Below are 25466 nucleotides of genomic sequence, written 5' to 3'. Positions count from 1 at the left end.
CCACCATCCAACACAGCATGCATTTGGCCAAACACGGACAGCAGCCACATGGGCTTGCAGAGCTCTTCAAGCTGAGAGAACCAGCATGCAAACCTGAACCAAATCTACACACATAATCCCTCCTCTTTCTCCCTCATGCCTTATTCCATCTGTTCTTTGGCATTAGAGCAATTAATTTTAGTAATAAGTATGCGCACGCTTGCAGCACTGAGCTGGCTGGAGTCTCCCCTGGAACCACTCCTGAGGGTCTGGAGCTGAGTTTGCCCACCACCTGAGTGCTGGTAGACTCCTCAGACCAGACAGCACACTTCTGCCACCGGGCTCCAGGGCCTGCCTGCAGGTCGTCTGCCCTCGTTCTGCCCAGGGACCTCTTTGCCAGCAACAGCGATAGCCCAGTGCAACAACATACAGATGGGTGCCAGCATCGTTACCAAGAACTTACATGAAATTACTGCTTCTTGGATTCTCTGCACCTGCCACAAACAGAGAAGGGCATGTGAGCACACATGGCAGACTTCCCATGGTTCAACCAACTACCTTAATTCCACTCACAAAAGGGAAAAGTTACCACCCAGCTGAAGGGCAGGGACAAGAAGTGAAGCAAGCAGGAGTTTTCAGCTACCACTGCTTGACCACGTAGACATTTCTGAGCCCACGGGCCTGCTGAGAGCCAGTCTGTGTGGGGCAGGATGCTATCACCAGAATGCAGATGGCCAGAATGCAGCAGATCTCCAAGTAGGCAAGACCTCTGTGACTTCAGCAAGTCTTGTATGAGAAAGGTCACAGCAGATAGCAGAACCAACCTCCATTCCCATTCGTTTGGCAGTAGGCTCAAACACAAGCCTAGGAACCAAAATATGCAGTAACCCCTTTGGTCATGGATCCTAAACTGAGACAGAATAACAGGATTAATCAGGGTTCACTTAATTAATAGATTAGATTCAGGGTATGATACTGATTTGATAGCATCAGGAGTGACAGGTCAGCAAAGACAGAGCCTACACACAGGCACCTCTTCCATTTTGTCAAACTCTCTTACATGTGCAGAAGCCTAATAGAAAAATAATGATAGCTGTTAATTTCCCTAAAACTGCAAGTACCACCTTGTGCTGTGTGCATACATAGTGCCCTGCTTAGTGGGACTCTGGTCTTCTTCAGCACCTCTCAACACTGTTGATTTGAGAGAGCAATGTCACCCAGTGATGTTTTTGTGGATAAAGGAGGCCTCAGGTGTAATACCAAGACTAAGGGGCTATAAAAGAGCAATAAAAATCCAGATGCATTCCCACTTTGTTGTTTGAAAAGACACTTTGTTGTCTGCTAGCAAGACAGAGCTGAGGAGCAGGACACTGCTAAGGGAACCTAAGCGTACTGCCTCTTAGAAGAAGGTGGAAGGCACCCTTGAATTCAGGTGGCTATAATGTTTGTATGTAAGAAACTCGAGACAACAACAACCTCAGCCTCTCTACAGCGAGTCTGTTCTGCGTAACCAAATAGTTCTGCAATTATTACAGCATTTTTTAGAGTCAATTCTTGGATTTTAAGCACATCCCCATAAAAGCCAGGCCAAGACCAGCCACTGTTCCTTCCCTTGCAGACACATTTCTGAAGGCATCCTTGTGAACAGACCTCCTCCATAACCTGCATGCTAAAGGCAACACCAAAACTTGCCTAGTGAAATCAGCAATGCTATAGTTGCTGTTGTTCCTACACAGTGCACCAATATCTCCTCACCTCCAGCTTGTGGTCATGCTGCAACAATCTTTGTAAATCTCAGCCAGAATGCATGAGGAAAACACATTTCCCTTTGCAAATAGTTTCACCAGGTTTCAAAATACTTCAAGCCTACACCGCATCAAGAAATGTGTTGTTTCCTTCCTTCTTCATTTAGATGTCATTTCATCTACTGCTTTGTGCTGTGGCTCCCCTCTCTGTAAGCATAAGCACAGCTCTTTAAAGCTCTATACGTGTTTAAAATGTATCCTTTCAATATCAACTACATATCTGAAACAAAATAGAAGGTGCATGAACAGCTGACAGTAAAGATCGTTGGCATAGCTGAAGGGATCAGGACTTGCTCTGACTGATACTGCCCATGCAATGGGAGATCATTACTGGAGGTCTTCCCCCGCTTCACATTTCAAGCCCCTCAGCACATGAAGATGCATTCACATTTACTTAAGGAGCCTCTGGATGTCACACTTGGCTTAGCAGCAGCAGATGTTAGTAGCCTCCACTCTTGAAAGTGTTACCTGACAAGGGCCAGGCTGCCACTGTGCTTAAATTCAGACTTGATGCTCCTTTTCTCTTCTTTGAAGCATGGACCATTTGTTCTCCTTCTTCTACCTCAGGTGGCATAATTGAGTCCCTTGGGGAATGCTGGTAATTAAACAGGGAGTGAGATTGAGACAGCAAAAAAAGTGGATGCTTACAAGTGAGAGATGTCAGATGCAGCTTTAAGTTCTGCTGCCAACTAAAAGCCCAACCCATACAGATTACATCCCGTGGTGGTGGATTCAAGGTCCCAGTGTGAAGGTCACGATATTGGTTGTTCTCTCCTTCTCCATGTTATTACAAAGACCACAGAGAAACTGTCTGATTGCCATGTCTTGAGTCCTGTCTGAACACACGCTCATCACCCTACCTAAAGATTTCTTTGTGATGCGGATGGAGATGCAGTTTTATCCCCTTGGGTTTGATGAGAGACAGCTGTGTTGGAAACAAAAAATCCTGCAGCAAGCTTGGGAAGTAGCAGAGTACGAACTAAGAAGCATGAAGGGGAGAGGGAGCTGTGCTATTCAAACCACAGAAGAAAGGAAGGTCTTCAGATCAGCTCTGTATTTCACTGACAGACAACGTGAGCATTTTAAAGCTGGTGCTGATCTACCAAAGCTTGGAAGAGTAAAAACAACACAGACAATTGGCGCTGCTTCTGCTGCATTCTGTATGAAACGGGGTAATCTCAGAGGCCTATGAACAATGTAATAGAGCAGCCTATCCCAGAGCTTAGAAATGCATGAGCAAGCAGCTGGCTGCCCATTCACCTGGGAAAACAGGAGCAGGCTGAGCTCTGCCATGTTTGAGGCAATTAAAACAAAAAATAGGCAGACTGAGAGGGAGTGAAGGAATTCCCTCGTATATTAGAAGTACTGCACAAAAGGCTCACTTCCTAGTCCACACACCGCAGCTTTTAACGTTGCTCTCGGTGCATCACTTGACACGATGCCACCAGGCACAGCTTTTGACATTATCCTCTGCAGCTCAGGCACACAGAAGGCTTTAGCCTGTTGCAACACCAGCCCTGCCTCCTTTCTCACAGCTTAGAGATAAGTATCTGAAAGATCTTGGCCCAGTTCCAGGCAGGAAGGCCATAATGGCAGCTGATATGCCCCTAATACCACCTATCTTTAAACTGCTCTCATAAGCAGAGAAAAACCCTGATCTCAACAATTTCAACAAGCACAGAGATATTTAACTGCATCCTGACCTGTCAAACTCATCCTGGGCAGGCACCTCCTCTGCCCTTCTGCTGGGCATGCTGTGTATGCCATGCCCCAAAGTGGCCATGATGCCATTCTCAGGCATGGCTGGCGTTCATAAGAAGCAGCATAGCGCTGGTGAAGTGAACCAGGAACCCTTGTAATGCAGGATCTCTGCCCATCGCTGTAATACAGATTCTCACTCTCCTCTGACAAGCAGAAGCAGGATTTTAAACAAGAACAGAGACAAAGCCAGTTCAGATGCTGAGGACAGGAGTGAGCCAGGAGGGATTTAAGCAGCCAAAGGAAAGCTGGAAGTGGTACCATGTCTTCTACCAAACAGACCTGACTTTTGAGCACCTCTCCTGCACTGCTTTGTGCAGCAGCTCCTCCAAGAAATTATTTACCAAGGCAATAAAAAAATCCAGGAAGTTACTCAGATTACAAGTCCGAGCAATTAAAACCTTGATATTTATGGTACTGCAAGACAGAGGCACATTAATAAATAATACTTGGCTCTTCTACAGCACTTTTCCTCTAATGATCTCTAAGCAATTTACAAGTTTTTGCTGGCTGAGCTCCCCAAGTCCATGCAAGGTAAGGAGGAGGTAAGCGGAGCACCTCCCGCTCAGCCAGAGGAAGGCTCTCTCTGGGAGAGAAACAACATCAGTGCTGGGCAATACCTGAAACACCAACTCAAGCTGAGGTTTCAGCACTCTGTGCACTGCCTGACATGCAGTAATGATATTCCTTGAGCCAAGGACACGAGACGTGTGAAGCATAAAAGAAAGGAGGGTCAGGGCAGGTAGGAGGCTGCATGAAAAATGCCGCCTTGCATACTTCTTATTGCTCTGATCACCACACAGCATACCCTGGCTGGTTTAGGCTGGCACATTACTGGGTGAAGAATACAGTCCGAAGAAAATCTGACTTCTCGGGGCCTGGGCTTCCCTCAGGAAAGCACTACGGCAGCATCTTGGCACCCAGGGCCCAGGCACAGCAGCAGCACAGGGTAGCAGATGGCAGAGGGCTGGTTGGCAGCCAGCTGGCCACGCTACATAGGGCTGTTTGGGAAGCTAATCAAGGCCTTCAGATCAAGGGAATGCTGCCCAGGTGAGGACTGCAGGGCGGAGCACATTCGCATCTAGCCAGAGCAGCCTGTAGCTGAGGTGGACGTAGGCTCCAGCCCCCCGCACCACTGCACTGTCCTCCCTCCCTGCTCCTTTATCCTTTCAGAGCATGAGAGATTATCTTACTTGCTCTCAAAAGGAACAGCAAGCCCTTCCTCCTCCTGGGAGCAGACAAAGCTGCCAGGTTAAGACATGGAGACCCTAAAGGCTACAGTGCCTTCAGGCCACAATCCAGCAGCCGATCCCTGCGGCCCTGACACCACCACTGTCATCTCCCTCAGCCCCTGGGAGCTGAAGAGGCCTTCTCAGGCCATTCTGCCCTTACAGCTCAAAAGATTCACCTTTGCTTATTCTTCCACAATCTTCTCAAAGCTGAGTCCTGTGTGCGCTGACTCGCGATAGGAAGGTTTAGCAGAGGCAAGGCCATCCCACAGGCAGTCCAAAGCCTGGTGCTCACCCTGCATGGGGAGGTGAACCTGAGCACAAACGTGCAGTGTGAGCACAGCACAGGGGTGCTGCACAGCTGCTGGGTGGTCTCACCGCTCACTCTCTGGACTGCTTCCAAAACCAGCTCATCTACCACACTGTCAGGGAGAGAAATCAGATGCCTCACTTACAGGTTAATATTTATTCTTTAAAAAATAATAATAACTACCTACCTGGCGACTGTTAAAAATATGTGCAAACCAGTTAAACACACTTTATAAAACCTTGCAACAATATAATATTTTTACTGAAACAATCACAGGAGCAATTTCACCTGTACTTACTGTCCAGTCATCTAAGCACAAACATCCCTGAGATTTACGTGCGAGTGGAAACATAATTTCTATTATCTCCAACACGAAACTTGGCAACGGAAAATCCTGTGCCTAGAATGCAAAATCAATTTCAATAAGCAGAATAGCAAGAAGTCAAAGGCAGGACTTGGAAAGGACATGAGTATCTCAAATAGCCAGCCAGTGTCTTTTATAATGGGGGTGCCTCTGGGATAGGATGGGATGGGCAGCTGGACATTCTGGCTGGCTTCTCTCAGCATGAACTACGCCTATAATAGCACAAAGCTGGTTCTGGATCCCACTGGTGTCTCTCAGACTTCGTCTTCCTTGACAACACACGCAGGAAGGATATACAGATCAGAAGAGAAAGCACCAAACTGCAGGTCTTAAGCCTGCTTTTCACTGCATCCAGACCTGAGAGCCTAGAGTCTTGAATGCTATTTATGAGGCAGGAGTGGGTGCTTCAGAACAAGATGCCCTAAATCCTGCAGGGGGTAATCTGCCCCATCCCAATCTCCACTGTGGCAAAGGAGCCTTTGTGAGTGGCTTTCTGGTTAACACAGGAGAGGTACAGATAGAGCTGATCCTGCCTTGGTGAGGGCAGGTGAATTAGGTAGCCTTTCAAGATTCATTTCAGCTGAATTTACAGCAAATACAAAATATTGCCTTAAACTCGACATGTGAGATTTTAAATCTCTTCTCACCACTGAGGCCAGGGGTGACAGAGGCAAGTGTTTCCATGACTGTTACAGCTTTGGATATTCCCATTTGTCAGCAAAATACCAGCTACTCATCTAACTCCAAACTACCATATACTACTTTGGAGGCAAAACTCAAACAGCTTGCCAGGCCACGATGCCATGGGCAGCTGTATTGAGGGTTTGCCCCCAGCTCGGATGCGGTGACATGAGCTCCGTTGGTTTCTAAAATCATAATGCCACTCCATGAAATATCAGCTGCAGACAGAGAAAGCAGCTAGCATGGGTTCATAAGTGAGGTTTTCACCTGCTTGTATTTGTGCATTCTCTTCTAGGACCTTTTTACCAGGGACTACTTTTGAGAAAGCTGGAATGACAGCACTTCTCAGCCATGTACTCAGACCTTCACACGCATCCTTTGCAGATACGGCTCCAGCTGCCCCTTCCCTTTCAGCCTTTGCTTTCCAGGGAGTCATGCCAGGCTTTAACTATCTCCCTGTGAGTGTGAAGATGGGCTGGTTCCAGGACAGCCTCACTCTGTGAAGCCAAACCCTTCACCTTCCATTGCAAAGAGACTTGTTCCCTCTTGTGAATTCCCCTGCAGAAAATTCAAGAGTTAATTGGGAAAATAGCTATTTCAAAATTTATCAAAAGAGAAAAGCAAGAGATAGCATTTATGGACACAGACACTGCTAAAAGAAGTGGCAGAAAAAAAATTAAGTGACATCTTCAGTGCAAGAATACTCACAAGTCACAGAGAACTGATCCTCTGCCATGAACTACACTCAGCAAGGAAAGACCTGATCCCAAGACCTGATCCACTTTTCTAGCTCCCCTCACTCGTGTCTGTGCAATAACCAGCAGCCAGTGTTGTGGAAAAGGAGAGAGACTCCTCAATGATCCTTCCTAATAGATTCGTCTTTTATCATGTTTTCATGACCTTTGTAAAAGGCAATTTAAATTCTAATTGTCCTGTGAGCACCACAGGAATCAATTAGTGACAAGAGATGTTAATTGTGTAGCCAGGGAGGAGGCATTGCTAGGCTGCTCAGCTCCAACACGGGGTTAAGAGCCCAGGGGAATGCCGGGATGGCTGGGGCTTTAATCAGTCCTCCCTTTTTAATAGTTTGCATGTTGTGCTGCAGTTGTCAAGGTCCATTAGTCGTCTGCAGCACTGAATGAAGCAGTGGCATCCCCTCCATTCCTGCACTCTGCCAGCACATACAAGGGATCAGAATGAACTGCCGTTGCAAAAGCACATCCTAAAACCTCCTTTTCTTTATGTTCTCGCTGCAGACCCTGCATAGAAATCAGGCTATTGCAGTGTCTTAATGTCCTTGGGCTGTAGGGGAAGCAAACGTGCCCCTTGTCACCTCAGGAGGCAGCCAGAGCCTTTTGTGAAAAGTAAACACTCCCTTTTCATACCAGGACACATGGAACATCGCTCACGAAGCCGCTGGCACTGTTCACACTGCCACCTGAAACGCCAGACGGAGGTCATACTGAATGCCCAGTATCTATACTGCACACAGGCATAAATGGGGAACATTTATCTGAGCCAGAACCAGAGCACACAGCCTGAGAGACTATCCAACCCATCCTGGCACAGGTACATCTTGGGGAAAAAAGGACTTGGCACAAAGAATGAGATGCACCTTGGGATGCACCATTTGTTACCTATTTCCCATCAGGTGAAAACAGTCCTACATTACACCTGTGCCACAGCAGGCAGCTGTGCCCAGGAAAGTTATGCAACGACCCAGAATCCCCAGCATCTCTGTGTAGAGTATAACTTCATGCTAGGAAAGCTTGCACTCTGCAAGGTCATGTATCCAGGGGAGTTAAATTCCCTGGAAACAAACACCTCACCACTGCTTTCTATTGAACATTATCACAGACCATTATTACAACCTAAGTCTCTCCACATTACCCACTTAGTCAACTACCAACCTCAGATGCTGCCTTAGGGAAGTGCTCTGCCTGTCCCAGAGGAGTCTGTCTTTCGCTGTTACATGACATTCACGCTTCAAAATCCCACTTTCCAACTCCCCACTGCCAAAACTGAGGCCCTCACAAAGCCAGGAGAAAGGCACGCATCCTTCTCTGTAAACTAGTATCCAATCAGAGAGAAACTGCAGCACAAGAGCAAATCGAGGTTAGATTTTTATTTCAAATCCTTATTTGCATTCACTTGCATTCTCACAATTGCCCATTAGCTCTTGAAATGGATCATACCTAGGCACTTCATTTTACCCCAGATCCTATGCACAGAATGACAGGCTCAGTCCAACTACGGTCCTTCTAATCCTCTAGGTCTCTACCTTCAGCTCTCTGCACCTTCTGTTAAAGCTCTGGACACTTCTAGGCTCAAACCCCACAGCCAAGCTCTGGATTTCTGCTCCTGTCCCTGGCCATAGAGAAGGTCTTCCCCCCATTCCTCTCCATGGCACCGATCAGCCAGACTGCTGTTCAAACTAGGGCACAGATCCAGGCTGGGACAGCTACATCCTGACTGAACCACCATCTTCCCAGATGTCTGGTACTTTTTGGACAGTATCCAGCTTTGTGAGCCATGACTGCTTTTCTCGCTCACTGTTGATCATCTAAATAAATCACTGCCTTGAAGACAGCATACTCAAGCTTTCTTCTCTGCAAACCCAGGAGGGGTTGAAATCATCCCATACTAGTCACTTGTCATTGCTGCAATGTATCACAACAAACTCCAGTTCACCACCTGGCAATTAAAGCGTTCCAGGTAGCCCAGGCCCCTCGTCTACATGACCATCTGCACCTCCAGCCCAGTTCATCATTTCTCCCCCCTCAAAGGGGCACTCTAAAAAGAGTTCTCTCCATACACACTCAAGCAATTTCCAAGCAATGGTATCTTTCTGTTCGTACTGTCAAGGAATAGCTTTCACTCCTTCACATGCCATCATGACTGACCAAGGTAAAGGAGCTCTCACTCAAAAGGACTTCCTACTGGGTGCTTCAGCCTTCCACAACATGCCTCCCAAAGGCCCAGACAGCCCACTCCTACATAGGGGCCGACTTGGCAGACAAGTTAGAGGCTGAGTTATCTCTATTTCAGCAGAAAATCCTTGACACCTTTATAGAAGCACTTTGGTTAGGCAGGAAGAACCCACTCCACCAGCTCCACTTCTCCCCTGCCTGAAGCTGCTAAGACAACAAAGCTACCTTCTGTGCCTCAGACCTTCACCACTTGCTCTCTTGGAGCTGTTTATTCTCAGGTTTGAGATTCTTCCTGCCTGATAGATTAACCTCTTTTACAAAGTGTGCCCACTTGTACTGCTTCACTAAGATGTTTAATTACTTCTGACTTTGCCTGAAGCAGAGTAAACGCTCTTTCTCAGCAAATGCTTTTCTTGGGAATGCTCTCCCCATGGACACTGACTTTGTTTCTAATTTATTTTATCTGTGTCACATTCTCTAACAGCCTCTGAAATAGAAAGCAGGGACCACTTTATAAGCAGTGCCAAGCACTACTGGAATGTCCTGATTGACACCACTGTCACCTAGCCTAGCTAGGTTACTGCCACTTTTGCCAACTGAGCTTTAACCACCCAGCCCAGAAGAAGGGAAGAATGAAAATTTCAGGGCATTTTCTCCCTCATGGTGGCATCAGAATCTCATCAACAAACATGAAGGCAAGTGGAGCTGTGTCTTGTTCCTGTGATTTGGAACAGTCAAGCAACGTAGGTGAACTCCTGCATTTGCACTTGGGTCTGGTGGTGAAACCAGGACGCAGCAACTTCTCCCCTAAGGCTCTCAGAGCAAAACGTTACTCATGTTTCAGTTCATGGTTTCCAGAGATCCTACCAGGTGGTTGCAAACCTCGCATTCAAGAAGTTTCCTAAAGGCAGAAAGCCTCAAGCATGCTGTAAGAATGCTAGATGGAGGCCAGAAAGGTGGCTTAGGGGCCCAATGAGCCAGAGCAAACATGTTGTTTGGTCAGGTTTGAAACTCAAGCCAGAGGGCCAGCAAGAAGCCTAGCATTAGCATTTCACTAAAACTGCTGAGATACCTTCCCTCCACAAGGAACTTGGAGCTTCAGAATGGCACAGCAGGCTTCTGTGGCACAAATGGGAACACAGACTGGCAGGTGTGAAGCGCAGTCCCCATGTGAGGTTCCTACCATCCCTCGTCAGCCAGTCCTTTCCAGCTGCCGTATCCATTTGCCTGAGCAGTGGAACAAAGCCAACTTCATTGCCACCAACTTTACAAAACAGAATTAACATTTTCTCTACTCATGCTCTGCCCAGAGCTTCTACAAAGCCTTTTTTGCATTCCCATTAAAAATAATAATGCATTTTGTTCTGCTTCAGAAGGCCCATTGCTCATCTGCCCACATCTCTTTCAGACTCCACTAGTCTTCCTTTCTTTTACCAGTATAATCATTTTATGCCCTCATCTCTTTCTCCCTTTATTGAGAAGATTGTGGACACGTTTTATTGCTGAGATTTACAAAACAACTCAGTCAGCCTTTACACAGCAGACGCGATAAGGCTCCAGAAGAGAGAAGGAATGGCTGTGTTACTTGGCCTCCACATCACACACGTGGCTCAGCAGTCACGGCTCAGCAGTCTCAAGCCCAACTGGGAGGTTCATCACTTGAGCTTCAAGCTGCAGAGCCAAGCTCAGTTTGCTCTGGTGCACTGCACCAGTTCTTCTGCAGTGTTTGACATCCTCATAGAAAACTAGCATTAAGCAAGCCCAATCTTTTAAAACCAAACAGGAAGCAAATGTTCTACGTGGGATCATGACAGAATCAAGTAAAAATGGTTCACGTGTCAAGAGATTCCCTGGAGCATCATTCACCGTGGCAGTTCACTATGCCTAAGAACAGCTGAGAAGAGAACCTCCCTCTGGAGGTTTTTAATGCATTCTTCCGCTTTCTGAAAGGGATGACAAAGAAAAACTTGCTCATTCTTCCTTTTCCACTTTGTTCATTCACCAGCAGCTGTACTGTCTACTAATACAGTCAGCACTCTCCATGAACATTCAAGGAAAGGGAGCTTCAGTCAAACCTAAAGGCTCAGCATTCACAGCTGATCACTCCATGTGACCAGAAAGCCTCATGTGCAAGCTGCACTCATACAGGAGCTGAAATAAAGGAGGAGTTGTAAAGAGATGCCAGAAGAAACCTTCTCATAGCACAGCAAATTCCAACACTTCCATAAATCCAAGAAGTTAGCCTGCATATATTGTAACATCTCATGTACTATTGTAAGGTGCTGCTGTAATAGATATCATACACACTGGTGTTGTTAGGAGAAAGAAACAAGTCACATACATGTCTATATCATACTATCTAATTACTGGGCGTTACTCCTGACACACCTGATTTTGCCTATGCCATTTGCATTCACCGAGCATGCCTTAGGGATCCTGATTTTTCTAATCCTAAATGTAATCCTTAACCTCCATTTTAACACTCCCAAATTGTTGCCCTGAATGCCTCCTGTGATGCTGTTACTTATTCATGGTTATAGACAGCATTATTTCATCAGCCCATCTACCATTTACTCTCCTGATTCTCCCTATTCAGCAGCTGCTTTGCTTCTTTCCCTTTTCAGTTCACTTGGAAAAGCCTGTAATGGCTCCCCCACGGATCCTCTCTACCCACCTGTCTCAGTCCAAGCATGATGGGTGGAATCAGGTCTCTTGCTGAGAGCAGTGACTGGTGGTTATCATCAGCTGAACTGTGCTTGAGGCAGGTGCTAAAGCTTCACCAGCTTTTGATTTTTATCTCTTCTGCTCCTAACTAGAGAAAAGCTGTAAGAAAAAGAAAAAAATAGAAGCCCAAGCTCACACAGACTGTGCAGGCACCTTCAATAATATACCAGAACCTACATCTCGGCAACCAAACGTCTCTCTGACTACACACACTAGAAAGAGATAGTGAGAAACAGTCACCAGTTACAAGAATTGGGCTAAGGAGAGGGAGGGCAGTAAGACAGGAATTCCATTTGCCAAGTAGGAACTTAAACTGATTAGCTTCAAGTAGCCTGGAGTGAATGTTGACACCAATTTGACTTAAAAGCTGCTATTATTTTTCAAAGCCGTTTTCTCCAGCTGCCAGAAAATATAACTACATTCAAAGCTACAAGGAAACCTATCAGCTTTCGAGCAGCTGAGCTGCAGCCAGGTTGCCATGATGCATCTGTCAATGACTGCTTCAGAACTACGTCCTCAGAGCACGAAGCACAACCACTTGCCCTCCCAGCATCAAGTCTTGCACACCCATCCCAATACCAGCCACGTCCATCAGCAGCACAGGCTTTGCTTGCGCCCGTCTGGCACTGAGGACATTACTTACTGAGCACAACCAGTCACCAAACCCAGCAGCAGAAATGTGTCCTGCACTGGATCGTTGTAGAGTACATGACAACCAGCCATGCCTGTGCTAAGTCCATTTAGCCCCAAGGCTGCCATCACTGAGCCTCCTGCTGAAAAACAACAGGAGAATTTGGATATCTGAGCACTAACTTGGACCATTTCCATCCTGAGGCATGAATTGAACCAGCTACAAAGCACCCAGTGGAACAGGCCCAAGCATGTGAGAAAGCCATGTGTCCAGGCTGATCCTACTGGACCAAGCACTCACTGCTGTTATACTTCCCAGCTCTCACCGGCAGCAGGGAGAAGGTTACATTAATTTGACCATGACAGATGGTTTAGGATTTGAGGTACTGCATTTCTGAAAGGCTGTTTCTGACAGTCAGCTTGCATTAGAGAGGAGTTGAGACAAAACCCATGATGCACAGATGCTATTTGCTGACCACATCATCGTGTTTTCCTTTAACAAAGAGTAACTGGAGTTTCAGCATACAAGGAAAAAGGAATCAAAGGAAGTGCAACAGCCGCCATTTCAAGTCTCCATGAGCTGCATGAGAGCTCTCCAAGGCAAACATGAGTCTCTGCAGTCTAATACAAATAATAGAGCTCCAGAGCTGAGGGACACATTGGACTTGCATCCACTCTGGACTGAAAAAGGAGGCAGAGCATAAGGCCCAGACCAGTGTGCTACAAGAAGGCTTCCTGACAGAGGCAGCTCAGTGGCTGTCTCCTCTGCATTACGCTGTAGTGAAGCAAAGAAAACAGCAGCAGCCTTCTAGCTAAGCTAAGGAAGGGAAGTTAATGTCTTTCAGCAAGGAGGAGATGGCTCCATCAAAGCATGCATGGGAGGGAGTCTTAGAACTGGAGAAAGACCAGAGCCTGGCAATGCAGACATTTCTAAAGCAGCCTTTCCAGGTTATGTGGGGTCACCTTTTCTGGAGACCTAATTGCAAGGACATGACAGCACAGAGAGCTGATTGAAGGGAGATGACACGAGATGCTCAAAGAGATGTTGGTCTCTTCAAACTTCCTTTATTTTTATCTGTACTAACGTAAGAACAGAGGAGCTTCCTGGGCTTCTGTCCATTCAGGAAGTGGTATATCTTTTATACTGTTCATAACATTGGCACTCTTTTGTCAGTGTGGCAAGGAGGCCCACATTCTGCTAGCAGCTCATGAAGCTTTGCTGTTTGGAGGTGGAGAAGTGATTGGGTAAAACTCTTAGCTAAACCAAGCTGAGGTTTGGGAGTGAGATTCTCCCTTGTGTAGCAGTCTTGTGTCTCAGTGCATGCTGGAAAGCCTGCTTTTCACATGGGTTTTCACATTCAGGTCTCTGTCCCATGGTGGTAAATGCATCAAACGTCTCCATCAGCAAATCTGCAGCCTTCTAACATTGCTCTGTCGTAGTGGAGAAATGTGTTACAGCAACTAGTTTAATTAAAACATAGTTTGTACGTGTGTGAGGGACAGTGCATTCACAGACTGACAACACCGAAGAATAAGATGGAGCTTGAAGCTTAGGGAAGGGAACAGTACACTGAGGAAACAGAAGATTGTTTTAACAGTTACAGCCACTGGGTGGTAGAGTCTGCTACCAAGAGATGTGGTCAAGAAGACACTGCTGCAAAGAGCCAATATGGCTTAAGTAGAGCAGTAATGGGGCTTACACAGCAAGATCCTGGAGGATTTTGCTACCTACACAGATCCTGGAGGTCAGTTAAACCCTAATGATCCCTCCCAGCCCCACCTTCAAGATATCTTCAAAAGCAAAGCAGAAAGTATGGTTAGAAAGAGCAAACAGGGTCAAAGTTAATTAGACTGACGCAGAACAGGTAGCACCCAAAACCATTCTGGGATCAATATTTCCATTCATTTACAAGCAGAACAAGATCAGAGAGGTGAGCAGACTAAATAATTAACATCTTTACAGATTAAAATAAAAAAAAAAAAGAAACATTTTAATCTTCGGGCAATTAGCTATGCAGTTGACATTAATCACACGTGCAGCAATTAATTCAAGTATGTGACTCATCAGTCCAGAGGAAAAACTGAGCTGGGCCCAACTGCCCTTGCTGCACAGCCCTGCTGGTCTCTCAGTCAATGCGCTGGTGTTGGCTTTCAGAAATGCAGCGCATTTCCTGCCGGCTGTAACGTAATGCATTCCCTGGCTGGCTGGATACAAGATACTTGTACTTCAGATGGGGTAGATGCAAACTATGATGTTTCCAAAGTGAAAGGAAGGGCTTGCTGAACTGTGATTTTCATCTCTTGTGGCCCCCGGGCAACTAAACGACAATACAATCACATGCTTGCACTGATCTGATTGCGCCTGAAAAATACCACTGCATTACTGCGCTGGTCAGACTGCAGGGGCAGAGGGCTGGAACTGCTAACTCCATCATTCCCATCTATAATTGGGAAAAAAAACTTCAATTAAGGAAAACAATGAATCTAGAAGATGGTCTGAGCACTGATACCGAAAGTTCAGGTTAAAAAACTGAGGTGTATTTATTATTTCTTGGCTATTTCTCCTTTTAGTAACTACATCAGGGTGAAATTCCAGTTGACAACTCCTAACACTGGTAGCAGTGATCTTCAGTTTTGGTCTAAGAAGTTTGTGGATTCTTGGAAAGCTATCCAAGTAGATTTCAGCACCTTTCTGAGGATGCTCGCACCCACCAGCCCACAGCTCATACCGTGCTGTATTAAAGTCATTTCATCTGGTCTTACTCTGGATTAGGCTGCTGCTTTCAAAAATGCAAATGTTAACTCCCAGAACAAACTTGGCTTGATGATGTTAAGCTTATCTGTAAACTGAAATGCAGCAGACTTTCATTACAAGAACTCAAACATTTAAAAGGCACATTTAATGTGGCACATCTTAAAAAACAAATATTGGAACATCCAACTTGTTCACTGAGTGTTTCCCCCCCCCACCTATCTATCATTTTCACTGCTGCATATAAATGAGACTAACGTTCCTCTAACACAAAAGCCAGAACCAATGAAATATCTGTGGAGTGCCATGGTTGTTGTAGGAAGCCAATCTGTCTCACGGTCACAGTAGTGCAAAGTTCTGAAGCAGGTTGGTCAGTTTTAGCCCTCTCTCTTTAGCACAACCCATGTGAAAAGCAGGCTTTCCAGCATGCACTAAGACACAAGACTGCTACACAAAGGAGAATCTCACTCCCAAACCTCTGCTAGAGACCACACTGCTCATGCAAAGGCAGGAATGTCCTACTCAGGTGAAGAACACCCTGCAGGAAGAGACAGCATCCAGGATACGCCAGCAGATGCACGCTTTTGGTAACACCAACCACTCCAAATTTTGAGTCTGCTCTTCAAGCAGCATATTTCTTACATCTGGCATGCAAAATCCTGTAATAGTGAAGAACGTCCCATTTTAATTTAAATGAATGCATTTATTTTCAAATGGGAAACCATAAGTTAAACAAACACATTTCTCTTTGCACATGAAAGCATTGTTTTGTCACAGATGTACAGTATAATACATTTATTTTCTCGATTGTTTTGTATTTGTAAGGCACTGCCAGTTATTTGGATGGGTTTGTAAGGATGAAGCAAATTGCTCTGTGGGGCTCTATTCAGGGAACATAATATTCCCACAAAAGCACCATAATTCTGCATGCAGCAACACAGACTACCACGACATCACAGCAGCTGGCAGGGTGGATAGAGTTAGCATTATCAAAACCAGCATGACAACTGTACTCCGAAAGCCCCTTACATGCATAAATTAATGATGAATGTACACTGATTAACCCCCACCCAGGCTCGAGGTAACCCTGCCTTCCCTGAAATAAAACTTTGAACCTCACCAGTTGTTTTGTTCAGTTCACAAGGCCTGGGGAGCACTTCAACTTCTTCTTGAGTCACTGCCTTGGCCTGGTCCAGGACTCTTAGCCCTGCTTTCCCACATATGCTGGGGAAGAGGAAGAAAGGTGCTTGAACCCCTAAACCACGGGGAACAGTCAAGAACACAGAACAGAGTCAGCAGTGTGCCAGGCATTGCACTTTGTCCACCACACAGAGCTGGGAGGGAGAAGGTCCTGTCAGGGATCACATCTCTGTTTCAGAAGTTAGCTGTAGATTCACTTCTATCCACTCCTTTGATCAAGTGTCTCCTTCTCCAGGCACAGAGCGTGGCTTCACAAACACTTCACATGATAGTGTTTCCACAGCTACTCCACCAGTAGGCAGATGCAGTGAAGGTGTTGAGAGGTAACTGCTCGTTTTGTCCTTTTCATAGGTTCTCCAGCCCACAGTGAGTTTAAATCACGCCCTCTAGTCATCACAACTTTCCTAAAATCTATTCTCTTGCATAAATTCTGGGTTATCTTAACCACCCTTTGCTGCCTCAAGGTTCTCAGGCTTCTTTATCCATTTGCCAGCCTCCCAAACAGCTTCTACCACCCAGTTCCTGCATGGCACAGCCTCATGAAAGTTGGCCACAAAGGTCTTCCTATTATCTTTAAGTCTTCTGGTTACATAGAAATGTGAAGGAAAAAAACAATTGTAAGAAGATGTTCTTTCTAACCCAAGATATCTAACTCGGGTTGAAGCAGGAATGAAGACAAAATAACACATTCTATGATTTTATGATTCTATGAAATGAAAAAACACATAGCTGCTTGAGTACAAGCCTGTCTTGAAGGCTCAAGGACGGTGTAATACAGTAATTCACGTTTTAAGTCAGCTTGTCTTTTGTAAAATTGAATCTGAATGCTTTGCCTTTAGCATATCTAGGTAGTTAGGTTCACACTGAGTGTGTAATGCAGTAATGAAGATGTATAGATAGGCTGAATATCTAGAACTGAAAGGATGATAGGAAAGCCTCCTGTTTGACTTCAAGCTCTCTAAAACATTCCTGCAGCTTCCCATAAGTTGATCTGACCTTTTACCGAGAGAATATCCTAATTTAGCAACTAGCTTCTGTGGGTCACCTAAGCCATGCATCTAAACTGCCTCAGCCAGGCTTCATTCTCTGTATTAATGACTCCTCTGTGCATAGGAATGTGCTTTAGGGTGCTGCTTCTGTTGTCATATATAAGCTCAGTTTGAGCAACACCACTGCAGTCTTGTTTATATGAGCAGGTGCACTGAAATTGAACAAGAGAAAAAATCTGTATCAGCAGTAATACCAAGAGAGCAGCAGTGGAGAGGGAAGGAGAGTAGAGGGGGGCCTTAAAGAAACAATCACCACTCACGTTGCACACATCATCTGCTACAGACACAGACTTTCTATGAAGCAGTAAGCAAACCACAGCTGTCAGTGCCCATGCTGGGCGTCAGCATAAGGCAGATCTCTAGCGGAGGCCCCTGCAGCAAGGGAGCAAACCGCTCAGCGGGAGACTATTTACTCAGGAAGACTCTTCTGAGAGTGGACCAAGAGTTGAAAGCTGTATGAAGAGGTCTAAGAGTGATGAAGATGCTAACCTCAAGGTCTGATCTCTACTGGAGACTTTTCTCCAGCTACAGAGAGGTTTGTTCAGAATCACACGGTTCTTCTAAATCCATCCATCCACCTTTTGGCACACTGCCTCCTTTGCAGCTTCTCTTAATGCAGCAACAGCTCATGACTGTGAAAATTTACTACTTACAGCACCAATAGGTAATAAATGCCAGTAACACAATGCAGAAGGGAACTTAGGATGAGAAGAAATCTCAGCTTTCTGGATTTATTTTGTAGGATCGTTTTAATTTTGAATTGTCACTGCGATGAAATTTAAGCAGGTTCCCATGGAATCCAGGAAATGGCTGTTGCTGAGTGGTGACAACACACAGCAGCCTAGCAGTAGCCATAATGGTTTTGTAATATACATTGTGGCTGAACGTCATTGGAAAAGATAGCAAAATAAGGAAGAGCTCTGCAGTGTATTGCTCTGCTCTACACCAGACCAGTAGAAATCCTGCAGGAAAAGCCATAGCAGAGGTTTGGGGATGGCAGACAAAGGCAGCATCACTGTAACAGAGCACAGCACTTTCAAAACACTTCTCAGCTGAGTTCTCTAAGCTCTTTGTAAAGGTGAGTCAGACTATTATCTTTGTTCTACATGCCCCCATGAGATTTACCCGGAGTGACTTGCTCAAAATGAGCTACCCCTCAAGACGCGCAGCCCATCTTTTCTGATCCCTGCCTTGCCATTCATCAAGCTACAACAAACCCCCTTGAAGGCAGCATCCCCTACCACTAGGAGGACAGCAAGCAAACCCCACAAAGAGCACTGGAGCTGGGATGATGTGCCTAGTGCTGGCTGTTACCTGAGTAATTCTAGAGAAGATATTCTCAGAAAAAGCTCTTGGAAGCCCATGGATCTCAGGAGTCCTCCTGGGGCAGGAAGGCAGTGCTGCTGAAGAGCAAATGCGTGCAGGGGTGGACTGGACTCACTCACAGCAAAGAGTCAGGCTAATCAGATGGCAATAACTCCTATAGGAGCAAACGATATTTCTCAAATTATCTGTGCATTGGCTAGCAGAGTGAGAGAGAGCATCGCAGAATCTGGTGAGCTAATGCGTTCACTCAATTCGGGTACAGCAGACACTGGGCTGGCTGGAAGGAAGGGAGAAGAGGTTGTGGTACAGTTGGGTGGAAGCATAAAAACAGATGAACTTGACATAAACAGCAGAAGTAATAACTTCTCAAGAGAAGGCAGTAATTGTGACTATCCTTGGAATACAGCAATATCAAATGGCAATCAATAAGGATGGAAAACAAAGCACCTTCCCATTTCAGAATAGGCTGTTAGGAAACTAAAGGAAAAACAACAACAGTGAAACAAAGCACTGTAGTTAAAACAACTGAAACTGATTATTTTTTTTTCAATTATTTTTTCTAAAGTTACTACTTAAATTCGGGTCTGAAATCGGCAGGTGGAAAAAAAGCAATCAGTCACACAGCACTGAGCTCAGCACCCGTGTTTTGCTCCAGGTGACCGCTAAGGGTCTCTGTTGCTTAACGCGGGACTCGGCGCTGATTTTTCTCCCTCTGTCAGGATGTTTTGACATCCATTCATCCCTTCCCCCAGCCACACTTCCTAACCAGCCCACACTCCCGCAGAGCACCGAACATCTCCCCTCAGCAGTCTCAAACCAAGCCGTTATAGTGACACATCTTCCTGGGTGTTTATGTGCAAGCAATCCCCCGTGGGCAAGCAGGACAGCAGCACAATGAATGCTGCCCATGGCCTGCCTCCATTGTCACAACATCTGCACGTTCTCAGGACTCACGTACGCGTTGGGCTGAACGCATCTCATCTCAGCAGCAAACACATCCGTGCTTATCAGACATCAGTGTGATACCTGAGCTCCGGCTGTGGGTTCCAGCCTCACGTGGTGGGGTGTTGCAGGCAACACATGATAACACCAGTGGTTAAAAAGCATGAGCTACAATCAACGAGTAGAGAATTATGGAAGGACGTGTCTGTGTGGCTCAACTCCAACATCAACAAAAGGAAGAGCTCTGCCTTTTGAGTCACCAACAGCATTTCCTTCCAGCCCTTGGGTTTTCCCAACAGGCCTCCCTTGTGTGTTCTGCCCTGACCCACAATGGCTGAGCTCATAAAAGCTGCTGAGCTCACAACCCCAGGGAGTGGGGCTTCAGTCCCCCATAGCCAATAGAAATTTCCAGGCCACAGCTCCTCTCAGCTTCTTTGTTACAGCCATTGAACTGAATAGTATCATTGCTGTGCTCCCAGCCATCTCATGGAAGCTTGGAAACACCATGCTGTAACCAAGTTTCCCAGAGTTGTCAAAGGATGCTGAAGTCACACAAGAGCTTTTTAACGCCCCATTACTTCAGTTATCCCCCAAGACCAGAACTGTCCATTGCCTGAGTGCCTCCACAAAGGAATTAAGTCAGCTCCTCCTGTGCAGGATAAGATTTTGGCTAATTAGAGAGTGGTAAGTAATAGGAAGACATTGCTTAACCAGGGACCAGACACCATCTAAAAGCCACAGATATATGCCATACACATGATGACAATGAAAAAAAATACACAGCTGGTCATTTTCTATTGAGTCTCTCTAGGGTGGGGCTATCCGAATTCTTTCATATTTATTTCATTTATGCTATTTGCTATGAGACAGGTAATTTTCATTCACTTGCCTGTTTGTCCTACATCTTTCCGTTTTTCCTCTTTTTCTCCTTCTATTCCTTTCCCAGTCCTCCACTCTACGTCTCTGCTACTGTCCCCATGCCTTCCAGCAGAGCTAAACTGTAAATAACAGTGAGCACATGCTGGTCTATCTATTCCACATAATTCCCTGCCATAATTTTCTCTCAACAAATTTGTTAGTCCCATAAAATACTCACAGGTTTCCAATGACAAGGAGGATGTGGCCCTAGCTGCACTCCTGTCAGGTGTGAGATCACATAAACAAGTTAAAACAGCTAGAGAACAGAGAGTATTTGCCAGTGCTCTGCAATGAAGTATCTGTTCAACTGGCTAGGGGCCCTTCTGTATTTCAGCAGCACCTTTCCTTCCCTTTCAGAGCTACAGCACCAGCAGTGACTCCCCACATCTGCAGGGCATACAAAGACATTTCTGCAGTCCAAACAGGAGGAAGCCAAAAAGTTCAGCTTCTGAGTGGAGCACATCTTAGAAAACCAAATGCTCTGAGCGATCAGCATTTCTCAACAGTGAAACAAATGAATGCTTCCATTCCTGGGGGAAGTGGGGAGCAAGCAAACTCCACTCCTTTATTTCACAGCATACGGGAAGTCTGAGTGATTGATGGCAACAGAGTAGGGAAATGCACATTCAGCTTCTATTTCCAATGTAAATGACTTGCCACCTCACCCCTCCGCTTCCTGTTCCTGGCTCTTATCTGCAGTACGTATGCATCAGGGAGAAAAAAAGGACAACCCTTGCTAGACTGCTCCCCCTCCCAGATTTAAACGAGCAAAGGCAGCACATGCAAAAAAAAAGTCAAATATCTGTTGGGCCTAGAGCTCGTTTTGCCCAGAGGCACAGCATGATGTGGTGGACACTGGGATGGGCTGAGGAGCCCTGCAGTGCTGCTCTCCGGCCTGCTGGAAGACAGCCGTGTGCCAGGTGCAGGAGGGGAGCTTCTGCTCTTACAGAATTTCTCCTTGTATTACAAAGGTCAGAGCGGTAAGCAAGGAGGCTTTTTAAAATGCTGTGCACTGTTTGAGGGATCTGTGTGGTTCACAAGGATGCCGAGATGCAGCAATTGCCAAGGCAAGAGAGCAAACCCAGAGGAGCGCCGTGAACATCCGCTCGCAGGAGGCGTGCCCCTCTCCTTTCCCAGGCAGCTGAGTAAGAGGTGCTTATTTTTACAAAGCAGGCTTGGAGATCTTAAAGAACCGATGCTGCCGTCGTGCCCTAAACCATTGAGTATGTGACCCACTCATTCCCACTGCGTCCCTTGACCTTTTCCCATAGCATACTCCAAAAGCATCACATGAAAAATAGCCCTTCTCGGCTCTCCAGAGGCCTTGGAGACAGCATCAAAGCTCTGTGATTATAAACAATTCCAGCTAGGCCAAAATGCCATTCCAGCATCAGGGTCCCAGGATCCCTAAGCCTGTCACAAGGACCCAGAGGGAGGCCAGGGGGGGAGAAGGAAGGCAGGCAGCAGGCGTTGCTGTGGGGAGGGAGAAGTGAGGGGCTGGGGTGCGAGCTGAGCCCCGTGGAAACCCAACAGGCTGAGATAAGGTTTAGCTGTGCATCACAGAGGCTACACAGGATCTGGTTTTGCCTCTTCCTTTATTACAGGGAGCTTGTGAGCTCCCTGAGCGTGGAAGTCATTTACTGCACTGATCCTTCAGCATAATCCTTTATTTCTCTCCTCTCACTGCACATCCACTGACTAACGCTCTCGCATGCTTCTTGGGAGCTCAATTCAGAGCCCAGGTGGGGACAGGGGGCTCAGCAGAGGGACAGCACTCAAGCTCCAGGACTAGATATTTGATGATTCTCTGGGATTTGAAGTCAAAAATAGCAGCTGGGCAACAAATACCTGCAGGAATCACTGTCAGTTCCCTCTGGTGTCACACACGACCCCCCAGCATACTCCTGCCTTTTGCAAAAGGGCTGAGAAATCTTAACTGTTCCTAACTTTCATGTTTTCCAATTTCTCCAGACTGAGTTCCCTTGACAGAGGCCGCAGATGCTCCTTGAACACCTTTTAAGAAGCAAATGCTGCAGAACGCTCTCCATAACAAAGACTCATTATTCATTTTTCTCAGATTTGCCTCTTCTACCTCCTGGCTGCATTCTCCTTCCCCAGGCTACAGGCAAGGCCTCAGTCGTTGCACTGGTTACAGCTCAGGAATATTTTTCCCTAGCTCTAGTTCCCATTAATAGAGAAACAGACGGACAAAAGATGCTGTAACTCGTAACCAGCTCCTAGAAAACTCTCAGCATGCAGGCATCTTCCCTGGCTCTGCACAGAGCTTCACTACCTCTGATTGTGCAGACCGCGATCTGACCAGCACCCGGGTGTGTGGGACTCCCAAGCCCTTCACAGCTTCCAGCCCCCAAAAGGCATGCTGTCCCTGTCAGCACACTGTCCCAGTTGTTGGCACTGCTCCTTCTCCCTTTTCCACTGTTCTGTCAAAGTCACAGATCACCTCTGCTGCAGTTCCACTGCTGGGCTGGGCTCAGGTATACCACAGCTCAGCCCAGCAGGCAAGGAAAATCGTTTTTCTGTCTCAATACATGGAGAGGTGCCAGCTGCAGCCAGCTTGGTGTTTGGCTAGTTCATACGTGCTAATAGGGACGTTGCACACTTGCAGGGCAATAATTTCAGTCCCAACAAGGAAACCGGGTAATTACAGAGAAAAGCAGCAGGTGCTTCAATCATGCCTACTCTGTGTCAGGTCTTTTAAAATGCCATTGAAAAGAAATGAAGGGATAATGAAGGCCTAACTCATTTTCAAAGCAGCTAAGTACAAGGCAGGCCAGCCAAAGGAAGGAACAAGGCTGGAAGTGCTACATCATCCTTCCTGCTTCCTGGGGGCTGAGCCCAGGGGCTGTGAGTTGTGGGGCAGGATGGCATGAGCACAGGATGGAATAAGACAGGAATGCTGTCATCTGAATTCTTTCGCTGTAAACGTTTCTGATTTAAGTACAAACCTCGACGTTACCTTGGCTGATCTTGTTCATTTTGTATTTTATTTGTGGCTCTTTTTCACCATTTTCCCTTTTATATAGCATCAGAAAAGCATTAACTCACAACTTTGCTCCATTCCACTTCCATAACTGCCTAAATATCCTTCCTGATGTTTTGACATGGATCATTTGGACAGACAAAAATTTAAACCATGAAAGCCAGAGGATGTTTTAGGAAATTAGAAAATATATGGACAGCCATTCTGTTATTTTAACAAGATGAAGACTCAACACTTCCACAACTCTGCCAGCAAGTGCAAGAAAATATGTGCTTACACTGCACAAGTATAGCACTCAGCATACTGAGTTTTAGAGATAAAGGACACTTTTACTACGGCCCCCGAGTGCACAAGCTGTAACCACACCATCATGAGCAAACATTACAGCACAGGTTATTTTCAGTGCAACGTACCTCGTTTCTATGGGCAACAAAAGCACGTGTGCTGTGCCAGGACACACATGCTAGCTATGCAAAAATGCCCACCCATGAAGTGCAACAAAGGCTGACGTTTTCCCCTATCGAGAATTGCACCAGTGTATTGATTCAGAATAAATCTGACATTAGCAAATTTACGTTTGCTGTGCGAGGAAATAAAACACCTGATGCAGTCATAAAATGACCCCAATTGTTCAATCTGGAGAACAGGAAAACAGAACAATCAAATGAAATGACACCCATGCACTGTGCATGTGCAATAGGGCTGCTGGCAGAAGCACAATGCCATACACACACTAACGCTGTGCTCAGTGCATGTGACCAGACCCTGTAAGCATACGTTCATTCACACAAATGAGCTTCAGAAGAACAGTGGGCTCACTGCACGTAACGAGCCCAAAATGAACACTCTGGAAAAGCGCTCATGGAAAACGTGCTACACAAATCCACAGATCGTGCATAAAAGGTTCATGCACACTCCAAAGGAAATTCATACGCCTCAAATGAAGGTTTCGTTTAATAGGCCTAATGCACTGGGTTCTGTTTTCCCTATAGGGCTTGCAGCAGGGGCAAATGACTGCAGGCTCACTTGGGCATCTGCGTCAGCACCCTCCCCTCCTGCCTTTGTGACTGCGGTGGAAGATATCAGCCCCAAGTTCACAGTAGCTCAAGTCACAGCCCCAGCAAGGAAGCAATTGGAGGGGATCAAGGGAGTCAAGATCTGTGATAATTTACACGCAGCTGATGTCACAAACAAATGCACCTGGCCAAATGCACCAGTGGGCAACGCCAGAGGAAGCTGGAGAAATCACATTTGGTGCTGCTCCCTCAGCTCCGCCCTCCCAAAGGTCACAGCCTCTTTCAGGCTGGCTCTAGCAGCTATACAGATGCCGTCACTTGCCTTGTACCTCATACAGAAAAGGATCTCTTCCTGCTCCTGCAGCGCAGCCTAATAGTAGAGGTTCTGCCTCATCCCCTGCACAGTCTCTCTGAGCAAGCCGGGGCTGTGGAAAGTCAGAAAAATGGGGAGCACCTTCCTCCCCCAGGTTCCCCAGCTAAGCAAAAGAAAAACAAAGCAAATCGGGAGAGACTAATGAACAAAAATAACAGACTCTCTGCTTTTCTTCTTGTAATTTCCCCACCCCAGACAGCTGTAATGTGGAAAGTATTGAAATTTAAATCACACCTCAGCCTAACCTCAGCTGACAGGCTGCCGATGCAATAATCTCAGCCTGGCTATCTTCTCTCGGGGAGAACGACAAACCAGCTAAAGTGATAAATTTTCAATTTTATTTTAAAATATACCAGATGGGAGATTTTATTGGAGTCATAAATATGTCAAAAGCAATGTTGGAGTATGATTGGAGATTGCCCCCACTGAGGGAGCAGCTCTCCCTGTTTAGAAATGCCATCAGATTCTTAATAAGAGGC

The 25466-nt window shown here is 46.2% G+C and overlaps 1 long non-coding RNA gene across 1 annotated transcript in view; it reads right to left on the bottom strand.

Annotated features, from left to right (window-relative positions):
• The window catches only part of LOC128075614 (uncharacterized), a 41636-nt gene extending 28782 nt beyond the window's left edge, over positions 1-12854 (bottom strand). The window contains exons 1-2 of the long non-coding RNA XR_008203920.1: positions 12424-12854; positions 11731-11879 (exon numbers count right to left, since the gene is read on the bottom strand). This is a non-coding gene — a long non-coding RNA (uncharacterized LOC128075614). The remainder of the gene's footprint in view (positions 1-11730; positions 11880-12423) is intronic.
• Between the last annotated feature and the right edge of the window lie 12612 nt (positions 12855-25466).

This window comes from Tympanuchus pallidicinctus, unplaced genomic scaffold (assembly GCF_026119805.1).
Source record: "Tympanuchus pallidicinctus isolate F22 unplaced genomic scaffold, pur_lepc_1.0 scaffold12, whole genome shotgun sequence".
Classification (NCBI taxonomy): Eukaryota; Metazoa; Chordata; class Aves; order Galliformes; family Phasianidae; genus Tympanuchus; species Tympanuchus pallidicinctus.
The sequence above is the reverse complement of the archived record's forward strand: the minus strand, read 5'-3'. Positions and strand labels throughout refer to the sequence as shown.